Raw genomic sequence first — 15,090 nt, 5'->3', positions numbered from 1 at the left:
GTCTCATAAATAAACTTAGGAAATATACAGAGGATTAAAATCTGAGCAAAGGCTGGTGTGCTCCGAGAGAGCTCTGTAGAAGCTACAGAGCACAGGGTAAGAAGATGTGGATGAATTACTCTTCCACCCTCACCCACCCCCTTCTTATACAGTGCTAGAAACTGCTACAAGTCTTGTTCTTTGTTGTCTTTTCTAGTATTCTGTTTTTCATTAAGAATATTAGAAATGATGTCTTACTGAAAAGACCACAGCATTATACTGCCCTTCGAGATGACTGTGTGGTAATAGAATTCTTAGGGCATTTTCTACTTAAATATTTTATTTTATTTACATTTTTCTAGAATGGACAGAGGGGAGGGAGATGTCTTTAGACAATCATTGACAATTGGTACAAAGCATTGAGAGCAAAATTCAGAATTAGTCTGCAGTCTAGTTGTGTGCCCAGGTAACTTGAAAAACTTACAGCATGACCAGCAGCACGTCAAAATCAAAACAGGTTGCTAAGACTAAAGGAATGTATTCTCTAGAGAGATTTTTTTCTGTGTGTTTTTGTATGTTTTTAATTGATGATGGCCGGATAAGTGTGGTAAGTTGTAGAAACAAAAGATTTTGTAACTTAAAGAAGGTGATGCATCTTTCTGGGCTGTCTAAAGTCTGGAAAGGCCGTGTTCTTACTGCCATATGACTGCTGGTTTTGAACTCAGAAGGCAGTTCTGAGAACGTCAACCGGAGCAATTCAGTGTAATGTGGGGAGGCATTGTACGCTGTAAGTTATGGGAGAGCCTAATTTTAGAAACGAAATGGCTGTAATGAACTGTTTGTAGAAATAAATGATGCACTCAAGATAGCCTTTGTATTGTTTATTATAATAAGCAATTTCAGGACATAACTTGTCTCTGGGTTGTAATGGCTGTGGGAAGCGAGTAGGGTGGGACGATATCTCTGGTGAATAAGTAACAGTTTTGCTCGGTATCACCGTGGAAGCCCATCTTCTAGCACTGCATGTCAAACACTGCCTGCTTTTTTTTAGTTTTATCAAGCAGCTGGGGAAAAGGAAACATTCCACTGTGCAAGGAAGATGATTAAAAAGGGTCTGGCATCCTTAGAAAGGTAAAATGACGGTTCTGACTTAATGTGCCCTTATACCATATGCTGCTAGTGCAGGGAAGTAGTCCGGCAGAATCGCTTTTAAAGAAGGCGGTGCTCCCCAGGTGGTTTCGTGTTCTAATCTCCATTTCTAGGTTGTGATCGTAACTACTTTACAGTTTGGCTTTATTTACTAATAATAGCATAATTAAAAGTGCTTTTCCACTGCTACAAGACTATAGAATGAAGGACTAGGATGTCAAAGCTTTTTGACTTCCATTCCCACCCCACACATTCCTTGAGGCTCAGATAATGATTTTAGGCAGTTGCTTGTACTCAGAGCTAAGAAGAAGAATCAGTCAGGTAATTAGTCTCTTACTTAAATGGGAACCTGAGTACCCTAAGCAAAGGAACTTCACTTACATGTGATTATTTAAATAACATACTGTACATTAAGTATCTAGCTGTGTCTAAATTAAACACTGGAGAATCTAATTTAAAATGCTGTTGTTAGGCCACTGGTCAGATCGGTTTACAGCTGTGGTATATCAGAAAATTATGTTTTTCCATTTTATGTTTATGAATGTACTTGGGTATGCGTGGACTAAGCAGAACAGATGATAAATTGTTCTGAATAGTAAAAAAAAAAAAAAAAAAAAAAAAGAAATTGGAGGTGGTTATGGGAAATATATTAATAGCCTGCTGCCATACTCTGCCTCTCCTTTGAGATGCGACTGTATCTCGTTTCCACTAACATTTAAATAAATAAAGAAATAAAAATTGATACTCAGTTCTGGCAGCTCTGAAATGGACAGTATATTCAGTAGCTTCAAGGAAAAAAAAAGGCGTTGAATTTTGAGATTTTTCAGGTCCTTTAAAGAAAGAGTAACAGCCATGAGTATTCTAACACGGGCCAAGCGTTGCTCCTTTTAAACTTCTTAAGAGGTCAGCTTTTTGATTAGGGCGATTGCAAGTGCTGTATGGCATGAGTTAGTGAAGCTTCACTCACTGAGGTATGTAATGCATTGAGAAACATAAGAGGGGAAAATATTTTGACTATCCCCAAGCATTTAGGGTGGCTCCTCATACACTCAGTAAATAGAAGATCGTAGATGCATGAAAGCTGTTTTCATTAGGACACTGTCCTATTCTTTGTACTATTTATGACTAAGAGAACTCACAGCGCAATTTAAAAGGGGCCCTATCACATTAATTTACCTCCTTTCCTTCCAAAACGGAGTACAAAGTGTCATTATTTATATCTGGAAAACAGCAACTTTTTCTATGTGCAATAACCTAGTTATGATACAAAGTAATACTAACTTTTCTACAGGGAGTGTTAGCTTAGGTTGTGAATAAGAAGCTCTTAAACTTTAGGTGACTTATTCAGGAGAACAACAATTTGTTCAGAAATACAGAAATACTGCTACACAGAATCCCAAACCTTCTCCCTGCTGCTTTTTTTTTTTTTTTTAAGTTGGCTTTCTTGCATCAGACTATCTGACTGTTGTCTCAGGGAAGAGAGTGCTTATCTAGGGACTCTCAGAACAAAGCATCGTGAGAGATGAAGTCTGAGTGAAGATTCCTTGCTACAAAGGAAGGAGGACTCCAGTGAGGCATCCCGGCAGTTTGCCTGGACCAAACGTGACGTTGTTTTCTGAAACAGCCAAGCCTTATGTGTAACTGCATGGAGCCCCTTCATACAGCCCCTTCATCAGGATGCTGTAATGAAACTGAATTTAGGCTGCGCTGACGGTGCTGTCTGTGTGCTGGTAGAAATTTCTGTTATGCGGAAGGAAGGTGTGTGCTGCTCTGGTCTGTGTTCCTATACCCATCATCAGATGCTGAGGGGACTGGAACACCTCTCTCATGGAGAAAGGCTGAGGGATTTGGGTCTCTTCAGTCTGGAAAAAAGATGACTGAGGGGGGATCTTATCAATGCTTATAAATACTGAAAGGGTGGGTGTCAGGAGGATGGGGCCAGGCTCTTTTCAGTGGGGCCCAGTGACAGGACAAGGGGTAACGGGCACAAACTTGACCATGGGAAGTTCCACCTCAACATGAGGAGGAACTTCTTTCCTGTGAGGGTGGCAGAGCCCTGGCACAGGCTGCCCAGAGAGGTGGTGGAGTCTCCGTCTCTGGAGACATTCCAAACCCGCCTGGAGGCGTTCCTGTGCCACCTGCTGTGGGTGACCCTGCTCTGGCAGGGGGTTGGACTGGATCATCTCCAGAGGTCCCTTCCAACCCCTGCCAGTCTGGGATTCTGTGATCAGGATGATTGGCTTTAGTATTCCCAGCCTCTGTCTGGGATTTGATTTGGGATTTTCATATTGTAAGTGACTTTTCTTAATGGCAAATTAAGCTTTCTGTGAATATATTAGGATATCGAATAGAATGACTGGAAGGAGCCAAGACACTAATTGGGAAGCCTTTTCATTTTGCAGTATGTATTTTAACAGTAAATTGTACCACTAAATGACTGACCGAAGACAAAATAGCAAACTATTTCTGCAGTTTACTTAAATTTGAAAATAATTATTGTTAGAGAAGAAAAATTCTTTCTCAATGTTAGTCTTATTCCACATGATTTTCAATAGAATTTGTGGTAGTGGAAAGAAATTTAGATTGTGCATTTGCTCCAGTTTTAAAAATTGATAGTCTGTGGATAGGACATAAACAAGAAAATGATAGTTAATTTTTATTTTCTGAATAGTTCAATGAGGTGAATAAATCCCTACTTGCATATTTTTCATTTTTATTTTGTCAGTTTGCCTGAAAGAAAGCACATACTGCCCATTACAATCACTGTACAGAGGATTTAAAACTCCAGAGGGTCCTGTTGAATTCAACTTTATGTGGGCATCAGTGTCTCAGTTGTGTCGGTAACTTAAGGAGTGTTGAAGTCCTTGCCCCCTTTTCCCCTTTTGTCCTTGAATTGATGAATCTGCTTAGTCAGTGTAGAAAACTCAGCAAAGCTAATGCTTCTTGAGTTCATGTCATTGTTTGTTGTTTTGATCTGATCAGTAGAAAAGATCAGGCTCAGTCATAAACTGCTTAATATACAGGAAGAGCTGTAGCATTTTACTGAGGCGGGCGGAATTCTTTAGTTTGTGGCAGCAGGTACAGTGTGTAAATATTGAAGCAGCTGTGAACAGGAAATAAATTATGCCGGGCTCTGAATTTGGACTTGCCTGTGGAGGAATAAAAGTTAAAAGTTGAGTAGAAAGTCCCTTGAGTTTCTAAAGAGCGGTGTCCTTTTTCTGGAGACAAGATGTAGCTAGTAAATTGAGGAACAGAATATGCTAAAATGAAAATTTCTGATTTATTTATCTGATATTTTCAGAGTTGTAATTTTCATGTCATTAGTAGATACAAAAATTACACAACTATGGAGTTATTTTTTAATGTCGTATTTTAAAATAGCTGATTGAAGACACTTCTAGAGGGAGAAAAACATATTTTTTTGCAAATAAACCTTCTCCCATGGTTTTGAATTTCTTGCATGACATGTTACATCTTACATTTTGTCAAATTACACCTGTCAAATCATACTGGATAAAGTGACAGAACATGAAACGAGTGAAGCAACATGACATGATGTATCAAATATAATGCTTCATGTAGAAAGTTACAAATAAATGGTTGGATATTACCAAGAATGTTGATGTACTTTTTCTTTACCCATAGCAAGCCATGTTGACTAGTGTTTTTGGCATGGTTTAGGCTGGGTTGGCCAACAACAAGCTTTTTTTGAAGTTATGTGTTGTGGGTATGTCTGTTGATGCTGTGGGAAAACTCTTGTGTGGTTACTTGGTGAATTTAATGAGGATTTTGAGAAGCTTTGTGCTAGTTCACAGGAAATATCTCCACTGATGTCCTCTTTGTCTTTTCTTCTTTCTTTTGGAGTTCTGGCCTGTCCAGGTTCTATGTAACATGTGTTGTATTACAAGTTTTTCAGCCGTGGAACTTCGAAACCAAATGACCAACACTTTTCATAAAAGCAAAGTATCAAGTCTGGAAACCTCTCAGTAGGCTCTGAATCTCAAGTGAAATGCCATAAAAAGGGGTGCAATCGTTTCTTGCTGATTTCTCTTACTCTCTCTGTTACTCTTGCTGTGCCTGGTCCAGAATACAGCATCCAGTCGGTGTGTGCGGTACATACCTAGTACTGGATTGATGGAAGGTAGGCAGATAGCACTGTGTTTGTCCTCAGAAACACCTAGCTTCGTGCAATTGGTCATGTTTTAATCTAGACCAAGTTTCTTACATATTCACTGAAACTCAACATTAGGGTTTTTTCAGTGATTTCCTGTAAAACTGAAAATTATGATTTTTTTAAACTGTTATCTTCATTAAATTTACTTGCTTTAATGCTGTCCAACACATAGTCAGATATATTTCTATAATACAAAGGTAAAATACTTCTGTTGCAAAAGTGATTGTTTTAATGGAGTCATGATGTAAATTTGCAGGGAAGTCAATATTGAAGTAATTTTTTTTTTTTCCTCTTCAGCAAGTATGTAAAATTGATACTAGGTCTGTAATTAAAATGCCAGATGGAACAATAAAACCTCATAGAAAGAGAAGTAGTCAATAATGAAATGCTGCAGAGCTCCAAAAAAAGGCTAATGATCATAAAATGTGGGTATGGCTGTAGAAATAAGCAAGGTCTTCATCTGAAGCCAAAAAAAGATAAATGGATGAAATTCCTTCCAAAAAACGAGATTAGAAATCTGTATGAGTTACTGCTAGAAAATTTTTATTTTATATTTGAAATATTCACTATACTATTTTATTTTCAATTTACTATTTAAAATGCAGAATATTAATTTTTATATTTAGGTAGATGTGAATCATCTTTGTAAATACGTGGGGTTTTTTTCCCGTTACAGGAAATTGTTATCATAATTCTGGGCCACCTTAAAGCAGGGCTTTGGAAATAACATGACTTCTCTGTTCTGTAGCAGAAACGGTGGAGTCCAGTCTATTCTCTCAGGGCACTTGCATTTCTTGATGATCAATAGGTTGTTTGTGTCATTTGGCTTTATTTCTTTGAGCACAGAGGAAAAAATTCAAAGTCCATTCTGTTGTTTGGGACAAGAGGTTGGTCGTATTTCATCTTCTAAAACAAGTTGATTAGTTAACTTCATCAGTCTTAAGGTAGCAGCTGTACTAATTAAGCCTAACTTCTTAACTGCTATGGTGGCAGATTTTGGGCTAATGTTAAAGCATCTAACAGTGAATTAAAGACCCTCTTCAGCGTGTTTGGCTTGATGTTCCTCCTCAGTGTAGTGAGTTTGTCTTCATACCTTTTCATTCCTTGTTTTGCATGTGGAAAGGGTGTTCCCATGCATCTTGGATGATTGTTACCTTGTTAATGTATATAAAAGTGTATGTAAGTGTAAACATTTTGTTCTGTTAATTTTTAATTTAATTTCTTCAATTAACTTTCTCCTGTTGTATGTTTGAAAACTAACTTGGTTTTTCTACAAATAGCAGCCGCCTGTCTTTCAAGCCCTTCTACCGTTTCTGAGCGTGCAAGTTGTGTATTTTAGCTTATCATTGGATATCCTTTGGCTATACAACCTGCTTGTATCAGTAAACTTCTTAAATTATCCGAGCTTAGATCCAAGTCTTTCTTTTCCTTACATGTGTGCGACAGAGGCATAGGGACTGTAATCACATGATGTGGAGAGAAGGATAAAAGGAAACAGGACCTTGTTGTTCATAATATACCCCATATAAGTGAAAACCTAATGGATTAGGTATGAGGAATTACGCTACAGCATTATTGTATGTACAGTTCCTCACTGTTTTTGGCAGCAGTGGCAAGGGATGACTCTGCCCATCTAAAAGTATGTAATGTAAGCTGAAATAATTGTCTGTACATCAGTGACTATGCCAACAAAAAACTTCATGTTGTGTGTAATAGCAGTCTCTCACTTTTTTGGGGGCTCAACAGTATTTTCAAAGACTTGCATTTACAGATTTGGAATTGTGGGCATATGGAGGTGGGAGACATGGGTTGGTAAGATGGGGAAGGTAAGAAGGAGTAAGTCCTGATGTGGAGAGGCAGGAGTACTAAGTGGAAAAAATAGTTTTGAGTGTTGCGGTTGGGAGGTTGAAGAAGAGGGAGGAAGAGCTAGAGATAAGTTTACAGCTGAGCATAAGCAAAGCTACTGATAAAACTCCTCCAACTTGGTTTCATACAATGTTAACTTACTTTGAAGGTATTTGATCTATGCAGTGTTGGATGTCAGCTCCGAGTACTAGATACTTTTGTAGTTCTAGGTAGAAAGTCTTGATAGAATGAATCATAGAATGGTTCAGGTTGGAAGGGACCTTAAAGATCATCTAGTTCGAAGGCCCCTGCCCTGGGCAGAGACACCTCCCACTAGACCAGGCTATCAAGCTAAGGACAAAAATCAGGATAAAGGAGCATTTGTAGTCTGCTTTGTGGGGGGAAAAAAGTACTAACCTGGGGCCAAGCTTTGGGCATTAACCAGTAGAAATACAAATTACAAGTGAACGGATTAATGTTTTATTTTCTTACTAAGTGACAACTCAGCAGATAAAATGTAGGTAGTTTGCTCTTTTTGTGTAGCTTTTCAATTGCCTGTTGTGAAACAAAATGAATATGGAAGGGAAGTTAAAAATGCCTTAGTGTGTTCTGTCTTTGAATCCATTGAAATATTAGTACATCGAAGAAGATTACAACGTGAACTCGATTACCACATTTTACTTCCACTGCAATTTTTCTCAATTTGGAGCCTGCTTATTCTATTAAAAGAGAAGACTTGAACTAATGGTGATTGGTGATCTGCCCTGCTGAGTTTTTTTTTTTACTGATTTAAATCAAATTTAGTTTTGCCATTGAAGATATTATTTAATATCTATCAGTTCATTTATTCAATTTAGACACAGAAAAGGATTTAGAAGGCACATTTTCAATAACAGAGAGACAACTGAGGAGAAAACGGCTAAATTGCAAATCAGGGCTGAACGTGTACTCAATTCAAACGTACCTAGGAGACGTCCTGCATGCTGGGACACAACTCTCTGGGCTGGCAAACTGTTAGGAAGGTCCCTAATACAATTTGGGCTTGTCCTAACCAGTGAACTATGAAAATAAGTCCCAGCAGTGTTTGACAGTCAGAGGTTCCAGAGAGGGCCTGTAAATGAGGCAATGTGGTGTTCTCTGCTAGTGTCGCAGCACGTTTTTGCAACATCAGCTGTGTGCGAAGCCACTGGAAAACTGTTTATTCTCTTTTTCCATCCCTGGTGTATTCAGGGTTTTAAGCATTAGAGCATCTTTAATTACCATTATTGAAGGTCTTTCAACTTGGAAAATTGGAAATATATTTCACCAGAGACTACACCATGGTAATTGGCATGTTGTTGCAATGTCTGCATAATGTTGTTCCTATTTCAGTCTGTTGCATAAAAGATTGTTTGCTGATTTTCCCAGAAGTATAAAATTAATCCAATCCAGGCTCTATCAAGTAATTTTTGGTCATGGAAATGAAATTGTAATTTTTCAAACTGTGACTTGTTAGTCTGCTTTGCTCAGAAGGATAGATTTGGAGATACAGAGCAGCATTGTTTCCTTTTATTTGTGTTAATCAGAACAACATAGCTGTCAGAGCTTAGTTTTCTAATGTTATGATGGGAGAGTATATAATACTAAGTGTCGAGTGCCTAAAAGGTTTTATAAAATACATGTGATTCTTTCAGCAAATCATTATTTGATGCTTTCACCCAACCTAGCTATATTCAACTATAACCAGTATTTTGGCATGAGGTTATGAACAAATAATACTGGCAAGACAGTCTTGAAGGGACTACCTCAGAGGTCCTTTGTGCCTCTCAGTGACACTTAAGATAAGATGTGACGTGGTGTTTATTCCATGTGAGCAATTAAAAGTGCATGTGGAGGCTGGTAATTAGTCTTCTGCATTGAAAATTATGCATTCTGAGGATGGTTAACCTAGAGTGGTTGTGGACTTCCTATCTTTGGAGGATTTTGGTAAACAACGGGACAAACTCCTGAGCAAAGCAGTCTGAATTCAGAGCCTCTTTTGGGCAGGAGGCTGGACTGCAGACCTCCCAAAGTCCTTTACAGTCCCATTTAACTTTTAATTTAATTTATTTTTTTATAGGAATTTTTTTGTAGTGAGTGATTCCAACACAAAACTTACAACATCATGTGCTTGCGAAGGTTACTAACCAGTTAATTTTTGTTATGAGGAAGACCTTTTTCGAATTTAATGTACTCGATAAGCTGTTTGCAGACTGAGATTACTTAAAAATAGATCAATTCAATCATCTTCTGTTTCAGCAAAAAAAAGTTTTTCAAACTGACTCACAGAAATCTGTTGGAATCCATTGTAGTATATTATTATAGCCTAAAGTATATCTAGGAAAAATAAGACACTGTTACAGTAATCATTTTCTGTAATTGGTTCCACTCCACGTAGATGCGTAAGAGGTGAGATGCAGATCTTGTTGGAATGTGAGCAATAATGTCACTTGGAAGTCTGGAAAAATAACTGAAATTAAACACTGAGCTGCATTTATGTGTTGGAGAAGAAAACTTCAGGAAACCCCCCCTGTTTGCGCAACAGAGTATCAGATAACCGCACGCAGCCTGTGAACCGTCAGTCGTAACTTCAGCGTACACCAAACTGCTCCAAATACCCTGAAGGCCTGATGCTGTTTCTGGGGCATTCTGATAGGTGTCACTTCCAGGACCTTGGATACTCGGGTAAGTTCTGTTACCTGTCCTTCCCTCCAAATTCAGAGCAGAGCTTTGGTGTGCGGTGCACAGGCACTGGTATTGGATGTTTCTTACCTTTACCTTGCACTTAAGGGAACTCATGTTACGTGGCAGAACTGGGAAGCATCACACTGAGGGCACTGTAGGTCTTTCTCTACGAATCTTTTTGAGTTTTTTATTCCACTCTGCTAGTACTTCACTATTATTTTTTTTTTTAAGAAAAAATCGTAATACTGTTGAATATTTAGACTATTAATGTCTCATTAAAATACTAGAAAGTTTCTCAGGGTTAAATTGTCAAGGTAGTAACGTCTTGGATACCCTGGGACCAATTTTGTGAATGCCATGAGATGCCATCTTGTGTGTAGTTTAAAAGAAACAAAGTACCGTGACAACACGAAACAGTAGGTATGAAAATGTTTCTCTTATTTTTAGTGATTCATATTTTTCATCATTGATGAGTCAATAAATTCTTTCCAGGTGACATTGGAGGTGGGGGGAGTGTGACCCAACCACGGAACAGTGCTTACTGTCTACTCTCCATTATGGAGATGTAGTTTGCAGATAATGACAGCGAAGTCTAAGGAGCTTAACTCTTTTTCCTTGTGTGCTGGTATCCTCCCCTCAGAGGATTCCTAAACTGCTGCCAATTGTATCATTTATTGTTAGTTTTTGGAGCTCCCAAAGCCAGCTTTTATATATTTGAAGGAAGCAGGAGGTTTTGTAGACAGTGTAATTGAAAGTACTGTGCAGTGTTTTTCTGAGGCGTAGTGGGAAACAGAACTATTGTACACGAATGAAATACAGTTGTGTTTTCCTGTCAGTGCTGTGTAGGAAAACAGACAAAAAGAAAAGGAAGAGTAGAAGTGAAACAGGAGCATAACCTGTTATTTACGAATTGTAAATATGAACTCAAGTGAAATGTAGCCTTTATTTAATGAATTGAGGCAAAAGTAGTAAACTCCAAGTTGAAGATAATGCCCAGAAACATTTAAAGACACTGAAAGTATGTTTTAATGTACACTTTCCCATTATTGCATTATCTTTCGTTGCCCGTTTTCCAGTCAAGATTATGTACTGGGGAGTGGTTTGTGTTGTTCTGCCACATTTGCTCCTGTGGTATCGCATCTAGAACGTGTCTGGGGCTGTGGCTGTTGCAGAGAATTCAGACCATTGCAACTGACTTAGTCTATATTGCAATTAGTAAATTTGTATTCTTTGAAATGTCTCTTTAAAACAAAAGGTTTGTTGTAAGCAAAGGCTCTTTTTGCCTTTCGCTATTAAGTATGAATGTTCCCTTTTGTCTTTGGAGGTGTCTTGGGCTTGATCGGTACAATTAGTTTCAGATTCTGCTCTGATGCTACTTGAAAGCAGATACTTAGACCAAAAATGCATACAATTTCCCACAGCAAGACTTGACAGCTCTTGTTAGACCTTACAGAATGATTCTTCCATATTGTTATTTCCACGTACATCGTTGAAGATGGCAGCGCAGTGTGCAGTGGTTCTGAGAACCACAAACTGACCGACTGAGCTGTGCAATTTCTAGAGAGCGGGACTGTCTAGGAGCGGAGCAATCCTCATGCCAAAAGGAGGGGAGAAGAAGACAATTTTCCATTTATAGACAGAGAAAGCACTCATTCAACTATTAAGATGCGTGCTTTACTGTGTTTCTCCAGCAGTTTATTTTCATTCATTATGAGCTGGGGTTTTTGTGTGTTTGAAGACACAAATATGAAGACGACATGGATACGGAGGAGTCCCATATTAGCAATCAAACTAAAAGCCTTGTTACATTGAATTGTCTCCTGCAAAGTAAGAGGTATTAAATTCCTGCAGATCATCCAGCTGTGTTTATATGAATCTCCCTGGACTGGGTCAGTATTTTGAGAAACTTCCATGTACTGAGGGAAGTGTTTGGTATTTAATTCGTGATACAATCCTAGTTTAATTTTTCTCATATTTTATTTGGATAGTGAAAATCTAGAATGACAAAACAGGAAAAAAAAAAACCAAACATTTGCTTGAAAAAGCTATTACTTTAGACATACCCTTCAAGAGTTTAGTGAAAAACATAAGCTAGTGTGTTATTTCCACAAGGTTCCTTATGGAAAAAAAAAAAAATACCCACAACCCAACACCTAGTAGTATGTCATGGACTTAACAATTTAAATGAGAAATGGGCTATTGTAGCATTCTTTCAAAACAGGTAATACTATCTCTGTTTTAGTAAAGGTGTAACACTGAACTCTTGTTCCAGGAGCTCTGTGTGGCAACAATGCAAACTAAGTCCGGGTGCTTTTCTTCCAGGCAGATGCAGGTAGCACTTCCACAAATGGTAAATTCATGGCAAGTGAGTTCCCATGAGTTTTCAGAACATCACAATTATCTACTGGTAGATGCAGAGAACTGACTTTGTTACAATCAGTTTTGGGTCTTTAGTTTCTGCATCCTTTCCTGTGTCTTTTCAACCCTTTTCCCAGATTTTTGTTAAAATTTATTTGCCTCTCTTTTCAAGAGGGCAACAGAGAACATACTTTCTTCTTCACGTTCCTCTCTACTGCTATTACACCGTCTTGAACAAAATCCTGTTTTCTTCTTCTCCTTAAGGAAGAGTGTGTCCATATGTATCTACCCAGATATATATGAGAGCACTACAAATTCAGTTTACTCCTTATAATTTTAATTAGTATTTTATTTCTTAATATTTTTTTTAGGTTATAGTTGATGAATTAACTGTTTTATTATTTTGTAACATCATCAAACATGTTAGGATCAGCAATTAATTACCAGTGATACTTGATGAGTGTGTTATTCAGGCAATTCAAAATTATTATTGATAGTAGCTATGGACCGTTACTACCTTAAATAGAATTTCAGTTTTTCTCAAGAGAATCTGCCTTTCCGATAAAATGCTCTTCATGTGTAGGTATCATCATTTCCAATTTGATATTGGTTGTTAACCTAGCAGACTTTATCATTGAGGTATAAATGTGAGATTTTTATCTAGTTAAAGTTTATGAACAATTACGAAGTTCTAAAATCCCAAATGGTGGTAACCTTGAGCATTATTACTGAGATTCTTGAAGTCTAGTTCTTACTAATGAAGTGCCTGAGTAAAAAGGAGGGGAAAGAAAACCCCGCCAAAATTCAGGACGAATAAAAGCAGTGATAGGAGTTGTATGTGATGGCGGTAGAACGTTTTTCATCCTAATCTACTACGTTTAGCAATACAGTCATCTTGTGTACATGCCTTCAAGATCAGAGGGATTTTTATACTGGCTCAGATTGATAACGAAGTGACACAAAAGTGATTTCTTATGGTGAGGCACAAGAACCTGTCTATGTCTATGTAAAACACTTGCGTGTCCCGCAGGTCTTCTCTGGTACTAAAATTTCCTTAAACCAGCATGCACAAAGGCTAGCGTCCCTTCTACATTTGTAATTGCAGCTGTCATGATTCTGGATGTTCTTTGTAGCTATAAATATTTAATCAGTTTTTAAATCCTGTTATTAGTAATATTTGTGGCAGTGATTTTTTAGTGTAAGAAAATCACTAACTGGTTTTGAGTTTTCCACTCATTAATTTCATCAGATGTCATGCTAGTTCTAGTATGGGTCTATTAGCTTTAATACATATATGAATCCTAACTTTTAATTCTTTATATTTATTTTCAGTCACACTGGACTTTGAGATTTGAGGTCTCTTATGTCCTGAGAGATGATTTTATGCCAAGCAAATATTCCAAACCAAGAAGTGAAACTGCAACATTCAGATAAATTCCTCCCTCCATAGCAACTTTTAATTATCATCTTGAATGTTAAATAGTGACTTAACTATATTGACATATGTTTTTATATTCCTTTATACTATTTCTAAGAAGTAATAATAGTAATAATAGTAATAATAAAATACAATCTCTCATATCTTAAAACACCTTCCTGAACGCTGCTGAGCACTCCTTGAAGATGCTAGGAATGCTAGTTCAGACTTATATGTGCGTATACAGGACAAAGGTACATAGGTCTAAGCTTTTAGCATGTGTTGTAACAGGCTTTTGTCTTCATCTTGCTGAATTCCTTCCATTCTGTTGTCTCATTGATGGTCACACTGCTGCTAATCGTTCTCCTACATTCGAGTTTCTCAGATCCATCCTAAGGTTTTTGGGACTCCTCGGCCAAGAACCTTTTTTAAGAAAATCAAAAATTTATGTTTTGTGTCTGGATCACGCTTGGGAATGTATGTTCTTGTAGGTCTTCTGGAATTAACTGCTTTGGAAAACTCTGTAACTAGAAGTTGAGTGAATGGTCATAACCACCTGTATTAGGATTTATTGCATTAGGACAAAGAGCAAGAAAGACATAAGACACGAGTCTGTGCACAGACTTACTGTGATGGATGCTCCTTAAATACTAAAGTACCGAGGTATGAGTTGTCATTACGAATTATCATATCATTAGATAGAGGATAGCACTATTTGTAATTTGTTAATGATTTTTACTGCAGATAGCATTGATATTTTAAATAAATCCCTAAATATTCTTGGTACCACTATGCCACCAGCTTTGTGCTATTCTGGACACGTTGCTTAATTGCTTGCTTCTGTCCTATTTATTTGCCCAATTCCAGGTTATTTTATGATGTTAATTCCATCTTGAGACGCCTGGGTGATCCTGTTCTCTTGAACGATGTACAGGCTTTTTGCTTTCTTCCCAAATACAGTGAATAATACCCAGGCTTAATCAATTATCTTCTCAAAGTTTGTCATTGATGCATTTTAATATCTCATAATATGCCTAATACATTAAGGAACAAGATAAATATGTTGACAAGAACTATAAATGACTTCGGTATTGACCATCGGTCATTTTAATTAGCAAATCTCTGAATACACTGGAATCAATTCGTTCATTTAGAAATTAATACAGGTACCTTGTCAGAGTATACTGTTGGTTATGAAATTCTTAAAATGGCAGTATTGGCAGATGCTAAAGACAAAAATAATTGAAGCAGCTGGACCAAAAATAGGATATTGTTAAATATGCTCCTAGTTTGTATTTTCCGTTATAAACGTTTTCTTTGCAGTGAGATGGCAAGGAAATTGGTCAGTTACTGATTTGTCTTGATAATTTGTATCTGCTGAATAATTACACAGTAAATTTTTATGACTAAAAACTGTTAATCCAGGATATCATTCATGAAACTTTAATTCCCTAATTTTAAATTG

General features: G+C 37.4%; 1 protein-coding gene across 42 annotated transcripts in view; it reads left to right on the top strand.

The window, feature by feature from the left end:
- LOC141748935 (guanine nucleotide exchange factor DBS-like) overlaps nucleotides 1-15,090 on the top strand; it is a 243,678-nt gene that overhangs the window by 203,162 nt on the left and 25,426 nt on the right. For 26 of the 42 annotated variants that reach the window (XM_074601727.1, XM_074601713.1, XM_074601720.1 and 23 more), the window contains 2 exons: nucleotides 9,564-9,850; nucleotides 14,117-14,288. The exons of 5 other annotated variants lie outside the window; for them this stretch is intronic. The gene's annotated coding sequence lies outside the window, so the exon portion shown is untranslated. The remainder of the gene's footprint in view (nucleotides 1-9,563; nucleotides 9,851-14,116; nucleotides 14,289-15,090) is intronic. 11 more of the 42 variants (XM_074601746.1, XM_074601732.1, XM_074601748.1 and 8 more) reach the window with 2 other exon arrangements.

This window comes from Larus michahellis, chromosome 9, assembly GCF_964199755.1.
Source record: "Larus michahellis chromosome 9, bLarMic1.1, whole genome shotgun sequence".
NCBI classification, from domain to species: domain Eukaryota; kingdom Metazoa; phylum Chordata; class Aves; order Charadriiformes; family Laridae; genus Larus; species Larus michahellis.
This window is presented reverse-complemented; position numbering and strand designations above follow the sequence as displayed.